The sequence below is a fragment of the Pinus tabuliformis genome, chromosome 6 (assembly GCF_031772625.1).
Source record: "Pinus tabuliformis cultivar Carrire ecotype Pingquan chromosome 6, CPIR1, whole genome shotgun sequence".
NCBI classification, from domain to species: domain Eukaryota; kingdom Viridiplantae; phylum Streptophyta; class Pinopsida; order Pinales; family Pinaceae; genus Pinus; species Pinus tabuliformis.
Genome location: NC_142292.1, coordinates 872,117,145 through 872,142,169, shown reverse-complemented (window position 1 = coordinate 872,142,169; position 25,025 = coordinate 872,117,145). Strand labels below are relative to the sequence as shown.

The 25,025-nt window shown below is 37.7% G+C and overlaps 1 long non-coding RNA gene across 5 annotated transcripts; it reads right to left on the bottom strand.

The window, feature by feature from the left end:
• Positions 1-7,319: 7,319 nt before the first annotated feature.
• Positions 7,320-18,931, bottom strand: LOC149261659 (uncharacterized). Of its 5 annotated transcripts, none has more exons than XR_016258479.1 (7): positions 18,698-18,931; positions 18,565-18,599; positions 7,872-8,127; positions 7,692-7,760; positions 7,567-7,601; positions 7,444-7,485; positions 7,320-7,395 (listed from the first exon to the last, which is right to left on the bottom strand). It is a non-coding gene; the product is annotated as an uncharacterized LOC149261659 (long non-coding RNA). The 5 variants fall into 5 exon arrangements; XR_016258483.1 differs by having other exon boundaries at positions 7,567-7,590; positions 18,698-18,929; XR_016258484.1 differs by lacking the exon at positions 7,567-7,601 and having other exon boundaries at positions 18,698-18,929.
• Positions 18,932-25,025: the final 6,094 nt, after the last annotated feature.

Below are 25,025 nucleotides of genomic sequence, written 5' to 3'. Positions count from 1 at the left end.
AAAAGAATTGTAAGATATCTGAGACATGCCAGTACTGAAATGTCAAAGGCCACTTATGCCAGAAACCCATATATTGAGTTAGCAGCTACTCGAATCAGAGAAAATGGAAAATAGAAAACAAACCCTACTACAACAATTTTTACCTCCTTGAGCTTGATAATATCGCGATTCATCTTCAACTAGATAGGTAAGAAATTTCCCTGCACAGTGGAGCCAATGAACAGAGTAACTTGTCTTGGTACCTTCGAAATAGAGTAGGAAGGTGGAGGCAAGTACCCAAATCAAGGAGGAAAGAAAAAGTCGCAGGGTACCTACAGCGTAGGGTTTGGCGCTGCTCCCCATCGAAATAGGAATGGGGAGACTCAAACCCTCCCTATTGTAGTGAAGGCTTGGTCCAGTTGCAAAGCAGAGAACCGAAGAAAGCACGCAACCGAAATGAAACCACTTGCGACAGGATGTTGAGGGAGAAGTTACAATGTTAAACCGTCGGTGTCGAGGGTCGTTAGTTCACCAAACACGGATCAGAGGGAGCAAGCCAAGCCAGGTGTCTCAATCTACCATATCCTTTTCGTGCTAAACACCATAATATTAAACATATGAGAAACATGTGTTATGTGTTATATTGCCGACTTTATTGGACCCTTTAAAATGACATTAAAGCTATAGTGTGGAGACTACCAAGTCTGATTATAACTTCAATGAATACACGAAAAATAATATCTAAAGGTGTGGTACATATTATCGCATGGTAAAATTATTATATATCATCGCATGATAATATTGTTATCTATTATTGTATGGTAAGTTTGTTACATGTTATCGCATGGTAAAGGTTTGGTAACTGTAAAGTTTTTTTTATAGGTTAATATCTGTTAATGTAATTATGTGTTACAAGTGGGATGAAAGCCCATGTTCGCACACTGAGGCTTCTGGGAGATAGATATAGATATATATATATATATATATATATATATATATATATATATAAAGAACTAGGTAAATGTGAATGTGAACACATATATCAGCACTAAGGAGCAGAACACAGAGGGGCCCCAGAACATCGAACTAGCTAGAAGAAACTTGTGTAGGGGCCAACCCTAACATATGGACACAATTGGGAGAGGAATCTCGACAAGCCAATGCTTCCCCACTCGAAATTATTCAACAGTTACGTACTGAAATGATAAACTTGAGGAGAAATAATGAACGGTTGCGGCAAGAGCAAGAGAGAATCATTAAAGTTTGTCTGACCAACATAATCAACGGGGAGGAGACCCTAGTGTTGGTAATGGGGAGGAAACCATGATGGTACATGAAGGGGAAGATAATACTGAGTCGGGAGAAAGACATGAGGAAGATGAATAAGGACATTCTGATAATGTTTCCAACCAACGGAAAACAAAAAGACATAAATTGGAATTAAAGGGAATTCAAAAATACAAAACCATCACTCTTTGAAGGAGAATCTAAAGAAGCAGTGGAAGCATGGTTAATTGATATGAGCAAATAATTTCATATTTATAACTACAACGATAAACTTAAGGCACGGTTGGAAGTTTATTAATTAAGCGGTGAGGCCACCCTTTGGTGGGAGGAAGTCAAAACTGTGAGAAAAATTGACGAAGAGCAAGTTACATGGAAAGAATTTTAAAATCATTTTAAGGATAAATAGTTAATTGAGCATTATTATGATGAAAAAGCAAAGGAGTTCCATGATTTAAGGTTGGAAGCCTTGACCATGGATGAATATGTGAAACGATTTACCTCCCTATTATGGTATGAATCATATATGCAGGAAAAGAAGGCCAAAATTCAACATTTTATGAGTAGGCTACACAACTTTATGAAGGAAAAGCTGGAATTTGATTACCCAAGAACAATGGATGATGTGGTGTGAAAAGGTTGTATTTGTTATCAACAAATGAAACAGAAGAGTGAAGGATCAAAAGGAGGATTGGGTCGAAGGGGGAGAAATTTGCCCCGAAACAATCAGACAAAAGCTACCAATGGAAGGAATGTACAACAAAGACCTTTTAGTAAATTTCCAGCAAGGAATCAATCAAAGGTCCCAGCATCCACTAAAAATAGACAGTTGGAGGGGACTAAGAAACCTGGTAATGATCAACAACATAAACAATCCCTACAATCTTGGGGATGTGGAGAACCCCATTATTACAAAAACTACTCGCTTAGGTCGAGAACTAAACAAATTTCGAACATGAAAGAAGCTTCCACGGTTGAGGAGGTGGAAAGGAGTATACCAAAAATTAATGTTGCACTTGACCACCATCAAGCAGAGTACCATCCCACCATGATTGAGTGTGAAGGTAGGATCACTAATCAACTGTCACTGTTTTGTTTTATCTGGGTTCTAGCCAAAGCTCTCTTAGTCCTAAGGTTGTAGAGAGATGTCAACTACAAAGTAATAGGTTTCAAAAACCTTGGTTAGTTCAACTAACCACAGGGGCAACGGGAAGGGTAACTGCAAAAATAGAGCATTGTCCTATAACTATTTCAGGACAATTGATTTATGTTTATCTAAATATACTCCCTTTGGGTTCGTAAAATGTACTGATAGGGATGGATTGGTTGGAAGGATGTTGGTCCTTAGTTGATTGCAAGGAAAAATATGTTAGTTACTTAAATGAGTTAGGGCATAGAAAGGAAATACGAGGAATCAAGAAAAATATTAAGTTTCATCCTATTATTGTTAGCTAGCTGGGGAAATGCATCAGAAAGGGTTGTCAAATTTATGTTGTACAAGTACGATACACAAATTCCAAGAGTAAAATGACCACCTTGGAAAATATTCCATTCATTCAATAATGTGTTGATGTGTTTTATGAATCCATTCCTAGATTACCACCTAAACATGATATTGATTTTACGATTGACCTAGTCCCTAGAGTAGATCCTATTTCCAGAACTCCTTATCGCATGAGCATACCTGAGTTATTAGAACTAAAAATGCAGCTTTAAGAACTATTAGATAAAGGTTACATTCGTTCCAATGTGTCCCCCTTGAGAGCGCCCACACTGTCTGTAAGGAAAAAGGGAAAAACTTTGAGGCTATGCATTGATTATCCTCGGTTGAATAGACTGACTATAAAAAATAAAAACCGTTTACCACACATTGATGATTTATTCGATCAAGTTAAAAGAGCGAGTGTGTTCTCAAAAAATGATCTAAGGTATGGCTACCATCAAATAAGGATAAAGGAAGAAGATATTTGTAAAACTATGTTTCGAACTCGTTATGGTCATTATGAGTTCGTAGTATTACCCTTCATTCTTACAAATGCCCCAACTACTTTTATGAGTCTGATGCATGGTATTTTTCAGCCATATTTAGATAAGTTTGTGCTGATTTTTATTGACGACATATTAATTTACTCTAAGAATCAGGTGGAACATGAAAATCATTTGAGAATGGTGTTGCAGACTCTGTGGGACAATCAGTTATATGCTAAGTATAGAAAGTGTGACTTCTACAAAATCCAAATACAGTATCTCGATCATGTCATATCAGCAAAGGGTATAATGGTGGATAAGGAAAAGATTAAAACTATTATGGAATGGGCAACCCTGAAAAATGTTGCTGATATTAGATCATTATTGGGCTTACCTGGTTATTACCGTTGCTTCATTGAAGGATTCTCGAAAATTGCCTTTCCTGTGACCTCGTTACAGAAAAAAGGGGAACTTTCCAATGCAAAACTGAATGGCCCCAAAGCTTTTAACGATTAAAACAATTACTTACTACTTCACTAATAATAAAAGTGGCAGACCAAGAAAATTCTTTCTTGGTTTGCACAAATGCAAGTAAGGAAGGTGTTGGGAGAGTGTTGATGCAAGAAAGGAAAGTTATAGCTTATGAATCCCACAAATTGAAAGAATATGAGAAATGTTATTCTACCTATGATCTTGAATTAACGGTAGTAGTGCATGCACTTAAAATGTGGCGACACTACTTATTGGGAAAGAAATTTATGTTATTAACAGAACATAGTAGTCTTACAAATTTCTTTAACCAATCCAACTTAAACACCTAGCAGGCTAGATGGACATCATTTTGAGTGAATTTGACTTTGAAATGAAGCACGTTAAGGGAAGAGGAAATTGGGTAGCCAACACATTAAGCATAAAATTGCATTATATTTATGAAGTGCAATTCACCTAGGTACAATCAAACCTACTTGATATAATTAAGGATGCATCCCTTAAAGATCCATAGTATGCTTTTCTTTGGCAGTGGGCAATTGAGGCCTAAAGGAAGAGGGAAAATCTGAATATGGTATAAATCTAGATAAAATGTTAGCTTTCAGAAACCAAATTTATGTTTCTAATCAAAATTATATCGAACAATTGATATTGGATGAATTTCATAGGAAAACTTATGTTGCCCACCCAGAGTACCAAAAATTACTTTCCACAATTAGCAAAGGTTACTTTTAGCCAAGTTTAAGAAAAGATATCACCAAGTACCTATCAAAATGTTTGGAGTGTCAGTTGGTGAAGGCACAACATTAGCACCACGATGGGCTATTGTAACCAGTGCCCATTCCTGAGTGGAAATTTGAGATAACTACTCTAGACTTCATCACTAGTTTACCTCGCATGAAGAAGTAACACGACCCAATTATGGTGGTGGTTGACAAGCTAAGAAAAACCTCTCATCTCATACTGGTAAAATCCACTTACAAAACTGTGGAAATTGTAGCCATATTTATGAGGGAAATTTTGCGATTGCACAGAATACCTAAGGTGGTGATTTCTGACACAAATGTAAAATTTGCGTCCACTTTTTGGAAAACACTCTTTTCTGGATTGGGTACTCAAATTCAATTTAGTACCTCTTACCACCCGCAGACGGATGGTCACATGGAGCGAGTGAATCAAATTCTAGAGGATATGCTAAGAATGTTTGTGATGCAACAATCACATAAGTGGGAATATTACCTCCATTTAGTGGAGGTTTCTTATAATAACGAATACCACAAGTGACTGGGCATGAGCCCCTTTGAGGTGTTGTATGGAATAAAGTGCAGGGTTCCCATAGATTGGAATAGTCTTGTCAATACACTAACATTGGGTCCTGATATGTTACCAAAATGGAAGAGAGAGATAAGAAAAACTGTCAGAATTTAAAATCTACTGCAGATAGAAAAAGGGTTTATGCAGATAAAAGAAGAACATATAGATAACTCTATGTAGGAGATCACGTGTACTTGAGAGTAAAGTATTGAAAAAGTACTTTGCAATGGAGGGGTTGTGCTAAGTTAGCACCCCAGTACTATGGACCTTTTCAACTTTTGGAACGCATTGGACCTGTACCGTACAAACTTGCATTACCAAGCCATATCCAAGTTCACAATGTCTTCCATGTCTCCTTGTTAAAAAAATATATGTACAACCCTCAACATATTATTAATTAAGAAAATGTATAGGTAATAGGTTAATAGAACAAATAATGTATAATTTGTTATTTTGAAAAGTTTCTGAGAGCAGGTTGTAAAATACGCATGTCAAATCGGAAGGAGAATTTTTAGCGAAACCTTTTCATATTCTTGATCGGAGAGAAACCACCTTGCGGAAATGAGCCATCACCCAGGTTAAAGTGTAATGGGATCACTTTGTCCGAGAAGAGGCCACATTGGAAGACGAGGATTTTATGTGGAAATCTTATCCAGCATTATTTTCATAAATCAGGAAGAACACCAGGGACATTGTTCCTCACAAGGGGGGAGGATGTAACACCCCACGTTACATAGACACTTAATTTGGCTACCATGTTTTACTCATTACTTTATATTTTTATTTTTTGATCAAATACTTGACACGGAATATTAAAGAACTATAGGTGGAAGGCCAGAACCTATTTTACTATTTCACTTATAAATAATTAAGGGTTAAAGTATTTTGACAAGAACTGAAGGAAACAATTGTTAACTTCCTGAGATAGTTAAAAGTGGTTACTCATCTGTCTCCTCAAAAGATGAATTCAAGGAAGGCCTAGGGGGATGGAGAACATAGAAAGAAAAGAATATCAGATGGGTGAAGGGAGGAGGACAATGCTACCCAAAATTCCTTGAGCTTGGTGGAATAAACCAGTGGGAAAAACTTGAGTACAATTTGAGAGGTATGTGACTTGAGGCTGGACTGTGAGTCCTCATGCCTAAGATACCCGACTGCAATAGACTCATTTTACTATTTCGAGGAGGAAGAGCTCAGGGGAGAGTCTGGACACAATTGCCAGACTCACAGTTGGGTGGTGAAACCTTCCTAAAAAGGAACTACATAACTATAAGGCGGTAAACATATAAGTAATCAAACCCTTTAACTCAGTGATCATTGAAGGAAATGATTCTATATTTATTGATGGATAAAAATCAAGATTGTCCTTATGCTAGTTAAACAAAAGCTTTATGTTATGTATTCTCAGCTAGTAAGAAATAGCCTGTAATATTTAATAAGAGATTTATTGTTGGTCTGAATGTAGAACACCTTATGTATTTAAGCAGAACATTAAGCTATATCTAAATACATAATTGTTCCTATTACACAGAGAACAAAGAGTAAATATAAAAAATATTTAAACAAAGAACTGTTAGCAATATGTTCAACCAAGAATAGCCTAAATGTTGAGACGTAACATTTTTAATATTATGCATATGCATTGGCATACTATATGATGTACACCTTTATAAAATAGATGATAACCTTAAGTAACAACCCGCCATAATTCTTTCCTGACAATCATAAAAAGGAGAACTAAAATTACATATATGGAAATTGTCAAATGCTAAGAACACAATTAGTTCTTCTAAATTTATTAACTGTAGGGAGAATTATCACTATAAAATTCAAAGGCTTGAAGTACTACTTGGTCAATTCTAGAAAAACGAGTTGACTCAATTCATAAACAAAATCATAACTTAACCAAACAAAAATAATAAATCCATGTACATGCTCTGTAGAATCCATTGAAAATCAAATGACAAGCTTCGATATCAGAAGCCGAATAATTAAAAGAACTTAAACCATGAAAAGTTAATTGCACTCTCGACACTGTATGCAAACCCTCGAAATATTTATAAACCAAAATCACAAACCTTTCGAAAATAAACTAAAGTCAAAGCCTCGACAAGGCCATAACTACATATGATTATGTTGTGAAGAATTTGGAACAACTCGGTTTGTCGAGTACCTAAAACCCTTTTTATACAAATTATTCAAATGAAAAACTATGGTAGGCTCGTAGCCTCTACCTAGATACATGCTTTCACCAAGAGAAACCAGGATAACGTCTAATGGAGAGATTACAAGTGTAACCACTATGTACATGAAAATATTTGAGAAATACAAACTATCGTTGGGTTCAACAATGAGACCAACCTGAAACCAAGAAGACGGTAACCATGAGTAATGAGGAAGCATTTGTACCTAGCACATACACAAGTGGATGGTTTCGGAAAAGTTTGATATCTGTAAATGCACAGAGTGTAAGATTAAAAGGACACCCGTAATATTGAATTCAAATTAGTGCTCAGAAGAACTGTAAGATACCTGAGACATGGTAGTATTGAAATGCTGAAGGTTTCCTATGCCAGAAACCCATATATCGAGTTAGCATATGACCGAATCAGAGAAAATGGAAAACCAAAAATAAAATCCGCTACAACAATTTTTACCTCCTCCAGCTCAATAATCTCTAGATTAATATTCAATTGGATGGGCAAGCTAGTGGAAATGTGCATTCCCTGCAAAGTGGACCGAATGAGCAAAGTAACTTGTCTGGGTACCTTCGAAATAGAGTTGGAAGCTAGAAGCAAGTACCCAAATCAAGGAGGAAAGAAAAAATTGCAGGGTACCTGCAAGATAGGGTTTGATGCTGCTCTCCATTGAAATAAGAATGGGGAGACTCAAACCCTCCCTATTGTAGTGAAGGCTTGGTCCAGTTGCAGAGTAGAGAACGAGAAAAATCACACAACCGAAATGAAACTGCTTACAGTAGGATGTTGAGGGAGCAGTTACAACATTAAAACCTCAACATCGAAGGTTGTCAGATCACCAAACCTAGATCGGATGGAGCAAGCCAAGCCAGGTGTCCCGAGCTACAAGATTCTTCTGGTGTCAAACACCATAACATTAAACATATGAGCAACATGTGTTATGTGTTGTATTGTCGACTTTATTTCCCTTAAAAACAACATTAAAGCTCTAGTGTGGAGACTATGAGGTTCGGTTATAACTTCAATGCTGACACGAAAATAATATTTGAAGGTGTGATACATATTATTGTAAAAGTCTTAACTTACAGCCCAAAGATCATCAATACCGAATATTTCACAAACAGAACTTTATATGAGATGACATACCTTGATCAACAGCGGAAGATGTAATGGCTGCCATCTACTTTGATCTGACTCCTGACTGTTCCTCTTCTTCAGAATTCGGTTTCTCTCCTCTTGCCCTCACTTTCTTTATGTGCTTCTTGATGGAGAAGAATGCAACTCTTGTGTGTGGGAGAGAGAGGACCCAATCCTTTATATATTATTTAACTCTAATCTGGTACGTCCATCATATACCAATTCAACGCTTAAGATCTAATGCTTTAGATTAGAAATTGCTTTAGGATAAAATCTAAATGCTTTAAGATTAGATCGGGTCACATTAAGATTAGAAACTGCTTTAACGTTAAAAAGCAATGAGCCTTTTGCTGTTTCTAATAGCAGTTTCTAACATTCTCCCACTTGACCCGACTATTCATAATATTAAGTGTTGAACATCATACTATGATAAATTGCTGAGAGTTATGGCGGTTGTGCACTATTAATTCAATGCATTCCCTTCCATATACTACAATATCAGCAATCCATCAATTCATACTCATAATTTATATAAAACAGCATAATGGTCCACATAATGTCTTATATCATAATGATTAAACATAATATCTTTATAAGACTCTTTCTTGTTTAAAATTACATAAAATACGTATTACTACATTAAAACAAGAAACACATGATTGTATATCAGAAACACATAAAAGAGCTCAGAATGTCACACATCAATTATCATTAATACAACCAAGACCCATTCTTTGAACATGTTCCTTAAATTGTCTTGGTTGTAACCCTTTCGTCAAAGGGTCTGTAATCATAAGTTCTGTCCTGATGTGCATGATTGACATTCTTTGTTTCTGAACCTCATCTTTCACAACAAGATACTTCAGTTCCATATGTTTGGCACCTTTAGAGTACTTGTCGTTCTTTGAGAAAAATACTGCTGCGGAGTTATCACAATAAATTTTCAGCGGTTTGCTAATGGTGTCGACAACCGCAAGTCCTGAAATAAAGTTCCGCAACCATAATGCATGAATTGTGGCTTCAAAACATGCCACAAATTCTGCCTCCATAGTGGATGAAGCAACGATAGTCTGTTTCGCACTTTTCCATGATATGGCACCTTGAGCAAACATAAACAGGTAACCAAAAGTCGATTTTCTAGTATCGATGCATCTAGCAAAATCTGAATCGCTATATCCAATCACTTCCAATTCATTGGATGAGCATGTAATCTTTCGTTGAGAGAAATTCCTTAGTCTCATGCAATATACTTAAATTATTTGCAGCAAGCAAGACGTCATCAACATAAAGGACCAGATAAATAAACTTGCTCCCACTGATCTTTCGGTATATACAGTGATCAACCGTATTTTCCTTAAAACCAAAAGATGTAATAATGGTATTGAACTTAATATACCACTGCCGGGATCCTTGTTTAAGCCCATATATTGACTTCTTAAGTTTACACACCAATTGTTCTTTACTTTCTACAGAAAAACCCTCAGGTTGATCCATATAAACATCCTCATCAAGATCTCCATTTAGAAAAGTTGTTTTCACATCCATTGGATGCAACTCCAAATCATAATGAGCTACTAATGTCATTATTATTCTTAGTGAGTCCTTTTTCGAAACAGGAGAAAATGTCTCCTTGTAATCAACACCATCTTTCTTAGTGTAACCCTCAGCAACAAGTCTAGCTTTATACCGTTCGATATTACCACTAGAGTCGTGTTTGGTTTTAAAAACCCATTTGCTTCCGACTCTTTTACAGCCATGTGGTAACTCAACGAGATCCCAAACTTCATTCTGTTGCATGGATTTCAGTTCTTCTTTCATGGCATTAATCCATTCCTTTGACTCTTTACTTTCTATAGCATGTGAAAACGAAACTGGATCCTTATTGATTCCAATATCATAATCTGATTCTTGCATATAAACCACATAATCATTAGAAATAGCTGACCTACGATTTCTTTGAGGTCTTCTTAATGCTACTTGTTGTGGTTCATGTATATCAGCATTATGTATGTCATTTCCTTCATGAAGTACTTCTTCATTTATATGTTGTTCATTATCATCATGCTATTCTACAACAGCTGGAACAACATTTGGAGTAATAGTAGATGGAGGAACTATTCTAGGCAATGTAACATTTACCCTTGTTTCCTTTATTTCTACTATTTCTCTTCGAGTACTCCCACTGACTTCACCATTCTCAATGAATCTTGCATTACCAGTTTCTACAATTCTTGGACTATGATTAGGACAGTAAAACACGTACCCTTTAGATTTCTCAGGGTATCCTAAAAATACCCACTGATCGTTCGAGAATCTAATTTCTTTTCATGTGGATTATAAATTCTCGCTTCCGCTGGACAACCCCAAACATGCAGGTGTCTTAAGCTAGGTTTCCTATTAGTCCATAACTCAAAAGGAGTCTTTTGAACAGCTTTACTAGGAACCCTATTCAATAAATAGTTAGCGGTTTTGAGAGCATACGACCACAAATTCTTAGGTAGTGTAGAATCTGACATCATACTCCTAATCATATCCATTAACGTCCTATTGCGCCTTTCTGCTACACCATTTTTCTTTGGTGTACCTGGCATTGTCTATTGCGCACATATGCCATGACTTTCGAGGAATTTTGCAAATGGACCTGGACACTGGCCTGACTCATTATATTTACCATAATATTCACCACCTCTATCAGACCTTATGATTTTCACCTTTTTATCTAATTGCCTCTCAACTTCCTTTACAAACGTCTCAAGGACATTCACAGATTGAGATTTTTCATGAAACAAATAGACATAACCATAACGGGAAAAATCGTCAATGAAAGTGATGAAATACTTTTCTCCATTAAAGGCTGGAGTGTCCATAGGTCCGCAAATATCAGTGTGTATTATTTCAAGAAGCTGGCTGCTTCTAGTGGCTCCTTTCTTATTATGTTTGGTTTGTTTACCTTTAATACAATCCACACATAATTCTAGATCACTAAAGTCCAAATTTGACAAAATTTCATTACTTACTAATCTCATCATTCTTTCTTTGGATATATGACCTAGTCGTTTATGCCACAAGAAAGCAGAATTTTCATTCAACCTGCTACGTTTACATCCAACATTATTTACTACATTCAACAAGGAATTCACATAAGTGTCATTCAGTTTCAATTTATATAAACCATCAATTAGAATACCAGAACCAACATTATCAGTATTCTTATATAAATTAAAACAACCAGATCCAAACATACATCTAAAACCAGAATTATCCAACTTACTTACGGAAATAAGGTTTCTAGATAATTAAGGTACATAAAGGGTACTGTATAAGTCTAATACGTATTCACTTTCCAGAATTAGACGATAAGTCCCAATGCCTTCAATTGAAGATTTCATTCCGTTTCCCATAAAGAGAAAACGATCTTCATTTGGATTTATAGTTTGGATCGTAAGAAATCCCTGCATATTGTTGGAAACATGAGTTGTAGCACCAGTATCAAGCCACCATGTATTAATGGGAACTTCAACTAAATTTGATTCAAAACATATGAAAGAATCATGTGTATTCATGGGAACTCCTTGATTAAAAAATGAAATAACTATAAGCTCATAACTAACGCGATTCAGATGTAGACATAATAGTATAATATAGCACTCCTTTGGGTAGATACTATCTTATACTTAACATAATTAAATACCAAAACATAAGTAGGTAATAAATATATTCAATTAAATAGAACTGACATCTTTGGATGATCAATATTTATTTAATCAAAATATCTATCAAACCTCATCATGTCAACTAGTTATAGAACAAGACTTTCCTTTGGGTAAGTTCTAAGGTTCTATCATTAGTGACGCTAGTTCTTAATTGGTATTATTATAACTGGCAATTTCTATCAATAATCATTATGTCACTTATGCACTAAATGATTATTCTGATTTTGACCACTTTGGTGATTAACAAAATCATAAATCTCATGTGCATAAATAACTTATAACACATATCTTATGCAAAACAACATTCTGATTTTGACCATTTTGGTGATTAACAAAATCATAAATTTCATATGCATAAACAATCATTAATGTATGCAAAACAATCAGTCACAGAAGGAGACCTTCAATAGCCGTCCACAAATGCTATTATAAAGTCATTATTTCTATGTTAGAGATTTCGTCATAAAATCTAAACGCATGACATAAGTCACCGTAACAATCATATTAAATGCGATTGCTATATGTGTCATGAACGACGTCTTAACTAGGCCATCTTAAAATAAACTTGTTCAACAGTCTACAATCCCCGAAAATAAAAGGGAAATGGAACCTATTTATTCTACTTTGGAGGCTATCGTTATGAAATGCAACATTAAGCTTTGCAAACTATAGTAGAAGAGGCGCCGGCGTTCAGAAAGTTTGCATACAAGATGTCATTCATGTCATTACTGTATTTTCATGGGCATCGCAAGAGGGCTTGGCCTAATCGGAATGAGAGGAGTGGGAAAGAATACCGCTGTCCAAAATCGTAAGAAAAGAGAGTACTCTATGGCTACGCATTGTTCTGCGTTGATAGCTGATCTGGTCGGTTGGGGGGACTATACAATGTTAGAAAGGATCACGAATCTTAACCCACGATGGGCTCAGAAATGCACATAACAACCCCAGCCTCCCGAGGTATCAAGGCTTGGCCGTGAAGGCCATGCGAATGGTCAGACATGCACATAACAACCAAAATTTTTCCTTAGATAAGATTCGTAACAACAACGTGAGGCATGTGCAGGATTTGACTCGAGTCATCAGCAACGTTATGTGCGAGTCTAATGATTCCATGGATCAAAACTCATCCACGATGCATGCTTCAGATATTGGAATGAAGTCCGACTCAAATTGCCCCAAGTACACAAAAACTCAGGAAGCAATGATCACTTAAAAAAAATACCCATTATTCCCAGAACTCTGTTAGTGACGCCAAATGGGAATGTCGTAGATGAGAAATATGAGCTCTTTGAAAAAAGATTAATCTCGATCAGTAGAAAACAATCCAACAAAGCATGATTATATAGCCAGCAAGAGGGATTTAATCTTGAAAACAGAGTATAAGCAAAGGGCAATCACTCTCAACATCATGAGTAAAGCACAGAACAGATCAATTGCAATCATAGGAAATATTCAGTTATTGATTGGTGGCTCTGATACCAAATGTAAAAGTCTTAACTTACAGCCCAAAGATCATCAATACCGAATATTTCACAAACAGAACTTTATATGAGATGACATACCTTGATCAACAGCGGAAGATGTAATGGCTGCCATCTACTTTGATCTGACTCCTGACTGTTCCTCTTCTTCAGAATTCGGTTTCTCTCCTCTTGCCCTCACTTTCTTTATGTGCTTCTTGATGGAGAAGAATGCAACTCTTGTGTGTGGGAGAGAGAGGACCCAATCCTTTATATATTATTTAACTCTAATCTGGTACGTCCATCATATAGCAATTCAACGCTTAAGATCTAATGCTTTAGATTAGAAACTGCTTTAGGATAAAATCTAAATGCTTTAAGATTAGATCGGGTCACATTAAGATTAGAAACTGCTTTAACGTTAAAAAGCAATGAGCCTTTTGCTGTTTCTAATAGCAGTTTCTAACAATTATCACATGGTAATATTATTATATATCATCGCATGGTAAAATTGTTATGTATTATTGTATTGTAAGTTTGTTACATGTTATCTCCTGGTAAAGGTTTGGTAATCGTAAAGTTTTTATATAGGTTAATATTTGTTAATGTAATTACGTGTTACACATTCTAATATAATTTAAAAATAATTTGAAAATATTTTAATGTCTATGTTAAGTAACATAATTTTATATCAATTTTAGAGAACTAAAATAATTAAAAATTAAGAGAAAAAACATATTGTATTTTGTTTATAAATATTTGAATATATGTCTCAATATTTGTTTAAATATATATATATATATATATATATATATATATAAATATAATTGTGTTTTTTATGTGTTTATCATAGTAAAATATATTAATGTCTAAAAATAAAAAGTAATGAGAAGTAATAATTAAAAGCAAAATGGCACAGTTACATCTTAATAAATAATAAATAAGAGGAAGATGTGTAATTCATTCAAAAAATTCATATTCAATTATTGATATAATTTTGATATATATTATTCAAAAAAATACTAATTTTAAAAAATATTCACTATAGATTATAAATAAAAAATATTAAATAATAAAGATCACAAATAAAATATTAAATGATAGAGACTTGGATTAAAGACTTGGATTTAATTTTTTTTTTAAGCAAATATAAATTTACATTTAAAAATGTATTAATCATACAAAATAACATTTTAACACCCCCGATACTGTAAATATTTATGAGTTATGAGTTACTTAATTTTTTTTTAAGCAAATATAGATTTACATTTAAAAATGTATTAATCATACAAAATAACATTTTAACACCCCCGATACTATAAATATTTATGAGTTATATTTTTCACAGTTGTGGACTCAGTAACTTATTAAGTAGAGGAAACGATAGATTATGAAATGGTTTGGAAATGATTCACTATACAAAACTAAGCGATATGGACTTGCATTTAAAAATGTCTTGTAAGCAATATGCACTTGCATTTAAAAAGTCATAAAAAATAACATTCTCACACCCCAGATACTGTAAATATTTGAGTTATTTTCTACTGTTGTGGCTTAGTAACTTATTAAGTAGAGGAAATGATAGATTATGAAATGGTTTGGAAATGATAATGAGTTATTTTTCTGTTATCAGAAATTATTCTCTCTATGTGAAGTCCTAGGATTTAGGGGAGGAGCTTGAGTATCAGTTATTGGAGGAGCTTGAGTATCAGTTATTAATTTAGGGGAGGAGCTTGAGTATCAGTTATTTTTTAGTTATTTTCTACTATTGTGGCTTAGTAACTTATTAAGTAGAGGAAATGATAGATTATGAAATGGTTTGGAAATGATAATGAGTTATTTTTCTGTTATCAGAAATTATTCTCTCTATGTGAAGTCCTAGAATTTAGGGGAGGAGCTTGAGTATGAGTTATTAATTTAGGGGAGGAGCTTGAGTATCAGTTATTTTTTATGTCAAGTCCTAGAATTTAGTGGAGGAGCTTGAGTATCAGTTATTTTTTAATGTGGTGGAGGAGCTTGAGTATCAGTTATTTTTTAATGTGGTGGAGGAGCTTGAGTATCAGTTATTAATTTAGGGAAGGAGCTTGAGTATCAGTTATTTTTTAATCTGGTGGAGGAGCTTGAGTATCAGTTATTAATTTAGGGGAGGAGGGGAGGAGCTTGATTATCAGTTATTAATTTAGGGGAGAAGCTTGAGTATCAGTTATTTTTTAATGTGGTGGACTGAGTGACTAAGTAGAGGAAATGATAGATTATGAAATGGTTTGGAAATGATAATTAGTTTTTTTTAAGAAATTATTATCTCTATGTAAAGTCTTAGAATTTGGGGGAGGATCTTCAGTAATTCTCTTTTATTCAGAGAGTTAAAGCAGTTAAGAGCACTTATGGAGAGCAGAAATTATTCTCTCTATGTGAAGTCCTAGAGAGCAGAAATTATTCTCTCTATGTGAAGTCCTAGAATTTAGGGGAGGAGCTGAAATTATTCTCTCTATGTGAAGTCCTAGAATTTAGGGGAGGAGCTTGAGTATCAGTTATTTTTTAATGTGGTGGACTCAGTGACTTATTAAGTAGAGGAAATGATAGATTATGAAATGGTTTGGAAATGATAATTAGTGTTTTTTAAAGAAATTATTATCTCTATGTAAAGTCCTAGAATTTGGGGGAGGAACTTGAGTAATTCTCTTTTACTCAGAGAGTTAAAGCTGTTAGGAGTACTTATCGAGAGAGTTAAGCAGTTAGGAGCATTTATCTCTTTATCTTTCATTCCTCTATGTAAAGTCCTAGAATTGGGGGAGGAACTTGAATAATTCTCTTTTACTCAGAGAGTCGGAGAGTTAAAGCTGTTAGGAGCACTTATCGAGAGAGTTAAAGCTGTTAGGAGCACTTATCGAGAGAGTTAAGCAGTTAGGAGCATTTATCTCTTTATCTTTCATTCCTCCAAAATGATGAAATGAAAGGAAAGGGAGGGAAATTTGGAGGAAAGGGAAAAGAAAGGAAAGGGAGGGAAAAGATACTTGCAAAAATAAGAGGAATAATTCCTTGAGTTGGACTAGAGAGCCAGTGGGAAACGACGAATAATTCCTTGAGTTGGACCAGAGAGCCAGTGGGAAACGACTTCTGAGATAGATCTATATTCTACTCAGTGTATAGGAGTGAAATTCTAGGCTGGACTTGGAGGTCGAATTGAGTGAAGTGTAGGTCTTGATTCCATCGAATTGAGTTAAGGGTATAGAAGTGAAATTCTAGGCTGGACTTGGAGGTCTTAATGCCAGAGATTTCACTGAAGTGAATAGGAGTGAAATTCTAGGGTAGACTTGGAAGTTTTGATGCTAGTGAATTGAGTGAAGTATATAGGAGTGAAATTCTACGCTGGAGATGGAAGTCTTGATGCCAGTGAATTTAAAGACTGCTGACTAAGTTACTGTACTAAAATTGTGGAGCACGGGGTGGAATTGTGGAGTTGGAGGTCTTAATGCCAGTGGTTTGAGTGAAGTGTATAGGAGTGAAATTCTAGGCTGGAGGTTTTGATGCCAGTGAATTGAGTGACTTCGAGGTCTTATGCCAGTGAATTTAGACGTAATGGCCAACTTCTCATTGTTTGGGTGGTGTGGACCTGGTTGTAGAGTCTGGAACTTCACTATAGCAGATAAGAGTCTAAACAATTAGACTACATGTTCTTGTTTTCTTAAAGAATATATATAATTACATATATATGTTGAGTGTATATATATATAATATATGTATATGTTGAGTAGAGATGCTGCAAAGTACTTTGATATGAATTAAAGTCTTATGTTGTTAAAAGTCAGGTAGGGAATGTTGTAAGGTAGGTTACAGAAGGACTTCAACACTGTTAATCGCAAAACTGGTTTTTCTGTGGAAATTGATTTTGTATTTTGCGGTTAATTAACTTCATCCAAGGTATTAGAAACAGAGGAAAAGAGGCAAATGTAATCGATTTGTGGTTACAAATGTTTTGGAAAATTTCTGGGTATCAACTTGGGAATGACAACACTCTGTACCATCATTCTAACTCTGAGAAGACAATCCTGTTGCTACTACAATAACTACACCGAATATGCTGTATTAAAAATAAGGAATTTCTAAAGCACAATTTTTTATTTTTTTTCTCCTAAAGAAAAATTAGATCATTTAACAAGGTAAGGACTGTTAATGTCTATAGCAGTGTCTCGACCTAGATATACTACTCATGGCCGGTCATTAAATGACAACCGAGAAGCGGTTCTGGGGTGGGAAATCCTGTTGGGTATTCTTTTAAGTGTGACTACGGTTCTTACCTCTTCTGCGAACAAACATAAAAATTCTTAGTAAAGATTTGTTGAACAAGCGACTTCTCTTCTCAGCAAAAAGGAAGAAAACGAAAACAAAATCCATTTCAATAAAATCCTATGAACAAAGCAAGGAAGGGGCCGCATGCATAACAGTAGAGACATAGTTAACATACAAATCAAGACCTTCCTGCTGGCAATTTGGATTACTGTATTATTTAAACAAAACGAGATTCTGTTCATAATTCCAAAACTAAACAACAAGATAAAAGACCCTTCGTCGGTAAGGATTTCATGGGCAAATAGGGACCCAGAGGAATTGAAACCAGGAAGAAAATCACCAAATTGTTAAGATAACAAAATATAGTCCATCTTTACAAACACATCAAAAGGAAAAGAGTCGTAGTTAGTTAACCGAGCAGGGCTCGAAATAAATAAACACAGCTATATTTTCTGTGGTGGTGGTATAAACCCAATTCCTCAAAACATCATGGTATCCCTTGAGAAAGGAGTTAAAGCCGAGTGCACTTGTAAAGCAAGCAACCCAGGTAGTTCGGGTAGGCGCATGTTGGAACCAGCTAAATTACGCCTCAGGGGATCAGGAGGCCGACTAATAATTCTACCCGCCTCACTTATTTAACCCTGCAATGAGTAGATCTCTAACTTAGTGCAAGGAAAAGCTATTCCATAAATAAAGGAAATGTACGAGAGCAAGGGTTTTCGAACCAATTACCTGTTAAAGTTAGCTGAGAACGTCGTATGTTGTTCCTGTAATCGCAGAGAAGCGGAAGATTAGTTGAATGAAGAATGAACCATAATATAAAAACAAAAACAATTATGAAACAACAGTCGCTCTCGCCCATTACCTTGTTTCAAACTACTTGCTCACGCTCGATGCTTAGCCAAGGACTGGACAGATATCACAGTGAGGAACCAGTGGATCATGATAGCCAGGGAAGGAGGAGCCATCGTGCTTTTCCGATGTGTTTTGCATAAACCCTAGAGGAGCTAGGGTTTGGCGGAGCTGTAATCCTCCCTTTCCCCAACCTCCAAATGACTGACAGAGGCAAGGACAAAACTGCTTGGTTACCCATAACCCCCAGGAAACCCCGAGCACACCTGGATGCAAGAGACCGACGATCAACGGATGAGGCAGCTCCAGGTGGTGTTTCGACCGTTCTGGAACCCGGGCAGCTGGCGGAAAAATAAGACATCCAAACTCCACTTCCATTTTAATTTGACCTTTCCAATGTCTAAAGTATAAGAGTCAATCAACCTTTGTAGTAAAACCTTAGATGAGTTCACATATGTGTTATGTGTGCCCATCCAAGGCTACAACAAGTAATAAGAAACATTAAACCAAGGAGTGGTTATTGATTAATATCCTTAGAGATGCTACACTTAGAATTAAAGCAAAACATAAGATGGAAAGTGAAAACCTTCCTATGTAATTTTTTTTTTGTTGTAGTAGTGTCGGTCTCATCATGTTATTCATAAATAACGTATTTCAATATTCATATTAAATAAGAAAATCTAATATAATATTTCATGTATATAGGAATATAATATAAATTAAATAATTTTTTTTTATGGTTAAAATGTTATAAAACATTTTAAGTAATGTTACTATTTTACATTTTGGGTATAATTTTTGGTTTTTTTAATTTATTAACAATTTATTGGAATTATAAATTTATATATAATTTTTTTTTTTAAATCTATTTATATATTCAAATATATAATTTAAAAAAATAAATTATATATATATACTAGTCATAGTATAAAAAATTATTTATTTATTAATTTTATTAATAATTTTAATATTGTAGAAATGTGATAAGTCTATAGTAAAAATAACTTATACTAATATTGTAGAAATTTGATAAATCTGTGATAAAAATAAATTATATTAATATTGTAGAAATTTGAATCATTCGTAAAAATGAATTATACTAATATTGTAGAAATTTGAATCATTTCAATTTAAATAATGTTATTTTCAATGAAGTGTTTTGAAATATGGTTTGATATGTTTCTGGACTTTCTTTCCAACGGATTTATTTATGCAAGAATACTTCGATGGATTTTTGGCCACATATGGCTAAATCTAAACGTCTTTGTGTATGGATCCACAACGCTAAAATAAGTCATCCTAACTGGGATGGGATGTGTAACGCCCTGCGGCTCTGCCTAGGCACGCGCTCCTCCAACTCGTGAAAACAGCTAAGTGTGGGTGCGAGCGATCCATGAAACGCGATGAACGTATGTGAAATATGCGCGTAGTAATGGAGGAGCTCGTCTACTTATAAGGCAGCTTGCCTTATGTTTAAAGCCGACCATGAAAGCAAGTCAAGCCGACGGTTGATGGAGCGAATGGTGGCGAGTTATTACACTTTGTAGCGTCAGCTAGGAGGAGATATGCACAACTTGGAGGCGTATAAGTTCAGGCGACTTGCGGTTCATTTGGACATCGGTCAATCGATCAACAAGCTCTTCGCTCTCATCGCACTAAGGAGTAGTGCGCACTTGGACAAGCGTAGCTAGTCGCAGCGGATGAGCCCGCTGAGCTGGGCGAAGGACGGGCGAAGGACGAGTTGATGTTTTCGGTGGTGCGCCCAGCACCCGCATTCGGTATCGCACTTAGACCGGGTTGCGGCTGGGTAGGGTCGTGCATGGTGTGCCCGCTCGCCCAACGCCGAGTTGGTGTGGTGATTATCTCGGGTGTGTTGACAGAGGGTTCGTGCACGGGCATGCCCGCCCGTCCAAACAACACAGCTGTATATTATATCGGTTCGCACTTAGTTTTGGGTTGAGGCGGAGGCGAGGTCGTGCACGGGGTGCGCCTGCCCGCCCAACGCCTAGTTTGTGCGGTTGTGTATTGTATTGACTCGTTGTGTGTTGGCGGTGGGCTCGTGCACGGTGCGCCCGCCTGCCCGACGACACAAGAGTTGGGTACTATATGTTGTAACTTGGTTTCGGTGGAGATTTGGCAAGACCGCCGTGCGGTCGTGCACGGGCGGGCGCCCTCCCGACTTTGTAAACATTACAAATATAATAAAAGAAGATTATTATTATGTTGTCGTGTTGATTATTATTGTTGTGTTGAATTATTATTGTGTATTCTGCACGTTAATAATATAATTGTTATGAATTGTTAAGGCGTAGTCCGCAAAGTCTATTAACGATGGAACATCTTAATAACTTAGGCGGTGCCGCACCCGCCCAATTAAACAAAAAAAGAATTGGGGGCGTGACAGGTGGTATCAGAGCAAAGGTTGCTCGTGACAAAGATGATATGATGAAGCCTGATAGAGCAGGGTTGCTCAAGACAGGTGAAGCTGATAAGGTTATGGAGAAATCATGGATGAACCGTCTAGGTTTCGTGGACTTGATGGTTCATGGCAAGACCATTCAAGCTCTGGTAGACACGGGTGCCACACATAACTTTATGACGACACGGTTAGCAAAAGAGGCTGGGCTGATGATCACCCCATCGAATATGGAGGTCAAGGCAGTGAACTCTAGAGCTAAGGTGGCCGGTTTGGTACACGATGTACCTGTGTAGATAAAAGACTGGAAAGGTCAGTTGGACTTCACGGTGATGGAGATGAATGACTTTGATATGATACTCGGACAGGATTTCTTGAAAGGCAACAAGGCTATTGTTGTCCCTTTCTGTGATGAGGTGGTGCTGGTTGGACAGTCACAAACTTGGACTTTGCCCACTCATGGGCAAAGGAGGGAAGTCAAGGTGTAGCATGTTTCGGCACTAAGTTTGGAGAAGGCTATGTAGGACTCAAATATGGAGACATATGCGGTGATGTTCAAGGATGTTGAAGGTGATGGAGTAGGGACGCCTGTTCCAGCTGAAATATCTGAGGTGCTTACCAAGTATGCGGATTTGATGCCTGATGAGCTTCCGAAGAAACTTCCACCGAGGCGTGCAGTGGACCATAGCATTGATCTTGAGCCAGGGAAGCAGCCCCCGGCCAAAGCAGCTTATCAATTGTCGGGACCTGAATTGGAGGAATTGAAACGCCAGTTAAAAGAGTTAACTGAGGCAGGTTTCATTAGACCTTCGAGGTCCCCTTATGGAGCTCTGGTATTGTTCCAGCAGAAGAAGGATTCGAATGAACTACGGATGTGTTGTGATTACTGTGCATTGAACAAGGAGACGGTAAGGAACAAGTATCCGTTGCCATTGGCTGCTGATTGCTTCGACAAGCTTGCGAAAGCCCGAGTGTTTTCCAAGCTGGACTTGAGGCACGGATATTATCAGGTGCGGATAGCTGAAGGAGACGAGAAGAAGACCGCGATAGTAACAAGGTATGGTAGCTTTGAGTTCCTTGTTATGCCATTCGGTTTGTGCAATGCTCCTGCTACGTTTTGCACTTTGATGAATGATGTCCTACGACCATACTTGGATTCATTCGTAGTAGTATACTTGGACGATATAGTGGTGTTCAGTGACAACATGGAGGATCATAAGAAACACTTAGCTATGGTATTCAAGGCACTGAGGACAAATCAGTTGTTCTTGAAGAAGTCTAAGTGTGTTTTCGCTCAGACTGAGATTCCGTTCCTTGGGCATATTGTTGGTCAAGGGTACATACGGATGGAGCCAAGCAGAGTGAAGGCGATTGAGGACTGGGTCGAACCAAAGAATGTCCATGAGATGAGGGTGTTTTTGGGCATGACCAACTACCAACGGAAGTTCGTAGAAGGGTACTCCAAGGTGACATCGGCACTGACAGACCTATTGAAGAAAGACAAGAGGTGGAGTTGGATGAGCAAATGTCAAGAGGCATTTGATGACTTGAAAAAGAGGATGGTTACAGCACCAGTACTGAAGTTGCCTGACTTCGAGAGACCGTTTGAGGTACACACTGATGCTTCAGATTTTGCCATAGGAGGGGTTCTTATGCAGGATGGGCATCTGGTGGCGTATGAGAGTCGGAAGTTGCAGGATAGAGAACAAAGGTATCCGGTTCATGAGAAGGAGATGACTGCCATCATCCATTGTCTTGATGTGTGGAGACATTACCTGATTGGGAAGCCGTTTGTTGTCAAGACTGACAACGTTGCAGCAAGTTATTTTGCATCACAACCGAAGCTTTCTGCGAAGCAAGCTCGTTGGCAGGACTTCTTGGCAGAATTCGACATGACTATCAAGTATAGGCCGGGTGGACACAATGCGGTAGCAGATGCCCTTAGCAAGAAAGGACAACTTGCAGCATTGCAGGAGGAAGAAGACCGGGCGGCAAGGAGTAGGAGTCGAGTTCAAATGTCAGAAGAGATGCAGAATAAGATCAAGGAAAGTGTTGAAACCGACACTTTGGCACAAAATATAGTGAAGCAGGTAAGGGAAGGGAAGATACGAAAGTTCTTTCTACGAGACAGGTTCTTATTCTTTGGGAACCGACTCTATGTTCCAAAGTCATCTGGACTCAGGAGACACCTCTTAAAGGAGTGCCACGACTCTCCGTGGGCTGGTCACCCAGGGCAGCGTCGTTCTTTGGCCTTGTTGGAGAGAGGATTCTTTTGGGAGAAGATGAGAGAGGATGTGGAGGAGTATGTGCATATGTGCATCATTTGTCAGTAGGACAAATCGGATACTCAGAGACAGGGAGGACTGTTGCAGCCTTTACCGATTCCAGAGAGACCGTGGATGAGTGTCTCGATGGACTTCATCACTCAGCTACCACAGGTTCAGGGGTATAATGGGATTATGGTCGTGGTTGACCGTTTTTCCAAGTATGCTGTCTTTGTTCCTACAAAGATACCTTGTGGAGCCGAGCGGACAGCAGAGTTGTTCTTTAAGAACATAGTGAAGTATTGGGGGATGCCATTGAGTATTGTGTAAGATAGGGATCTGCGATTTACAGGGAGATTTTGGACCACATTGTTCAAGTTGGTCGGGACAGAGTTGTTGATGAGTTTGAGTTACCATCCGCAGACAGATGGGCAGACTGAGAGGATCAACGCATTGCTGGAAGACTACTTGCGACATTATGTGACGGTTGATCAGAAGAATTGGCCCGAACTCTTGGATATTGCTCAGTTTAGCTACAATATTCAAAAGAGTTCTGCAACAGGGTATAGTCCATTTGAGTTGGTAAATGGGCAGATGTCAGTTGCACCACATACCGTAGTGACGAGAGGCTTCTTGAGAAGCCCTCATGCGAAGAGGTTCATGAAGGCTTGGGAGGAGACCTTGGAGTGAGCACGGTTACGCTTGCATGAAGCTGCAAGGAGGATGAAAAAGTATGCTGATCGTGGAAGACGGGAAGCACACTTCGATATAGGGGATATGGTGTTTCTCAGGATTACCGGAGAGCAGTTTCAGCCAGCCAAGGGGACGACGAGCAAACTGACACGGAAGTATGAGGGACCATTCCGAGTGAAGAAGAGAGTGGGGGAAGCTGCTTACGAGCTGGAGCTTCCACGCCATATGAACATGAAACACCCAGTTTTTCATGTGAGTCAGTTGAAGAGATGTCGACTTGATTCAGACCATCCAGAGAGAGTCGAACCGACGAGAGGACCAGCTGGGATTGTGGATAGACCAGGACTAGAGTTGGAGAAGATTGTGAGTCTCAGAACTACAGGTGTTGATTGCCACCAACGACGGGAATTTCTTTGCAGATGGAAGGATGCACCGGAGGAAGAGAGCTGGGAAACAGAAGATTCACTTTGGAGATGGAAGGACAAGATCGCGAAGTATGACAGGAAGTTGAAGAGGAGAGCAAGAATTGTCAGGATGACAATGACTTCGGGTGGGGGAGGATGTAATGCCCTGCTGCTTTGCCCAGGCGCGCGCTCCTCCAACTCGTGAAAACAGCTAAGTGTGGGTGCGAGCGATCCATGAAACGCGATGAACGTATGTGAAATATGCGCGTAGTAATGGGGGAGCTCGTCTACTTATAAGGCAGCTTGCCTTATGTTTAAAGCCGACCATGAAAGCGAGTCAAGCCGACGGTTGATGGAGCGAATGGTGGCGAGTTATTACACTTTGTAGCGTCGGCCAGGAGGAGATACGCACAGCTTGGAGGCGTATAAGTTCAGGTGACCTGCGGTTCATTTGGACATCGGTCAATCGATCAACAAGCTCTTCGCTCTCATCGCACTAAGGAGTAGTGCGCACTTGGACAGGCGTAGCTAGTCGCAGCGGATGAGCCCGCCGAGCCGGGCGAA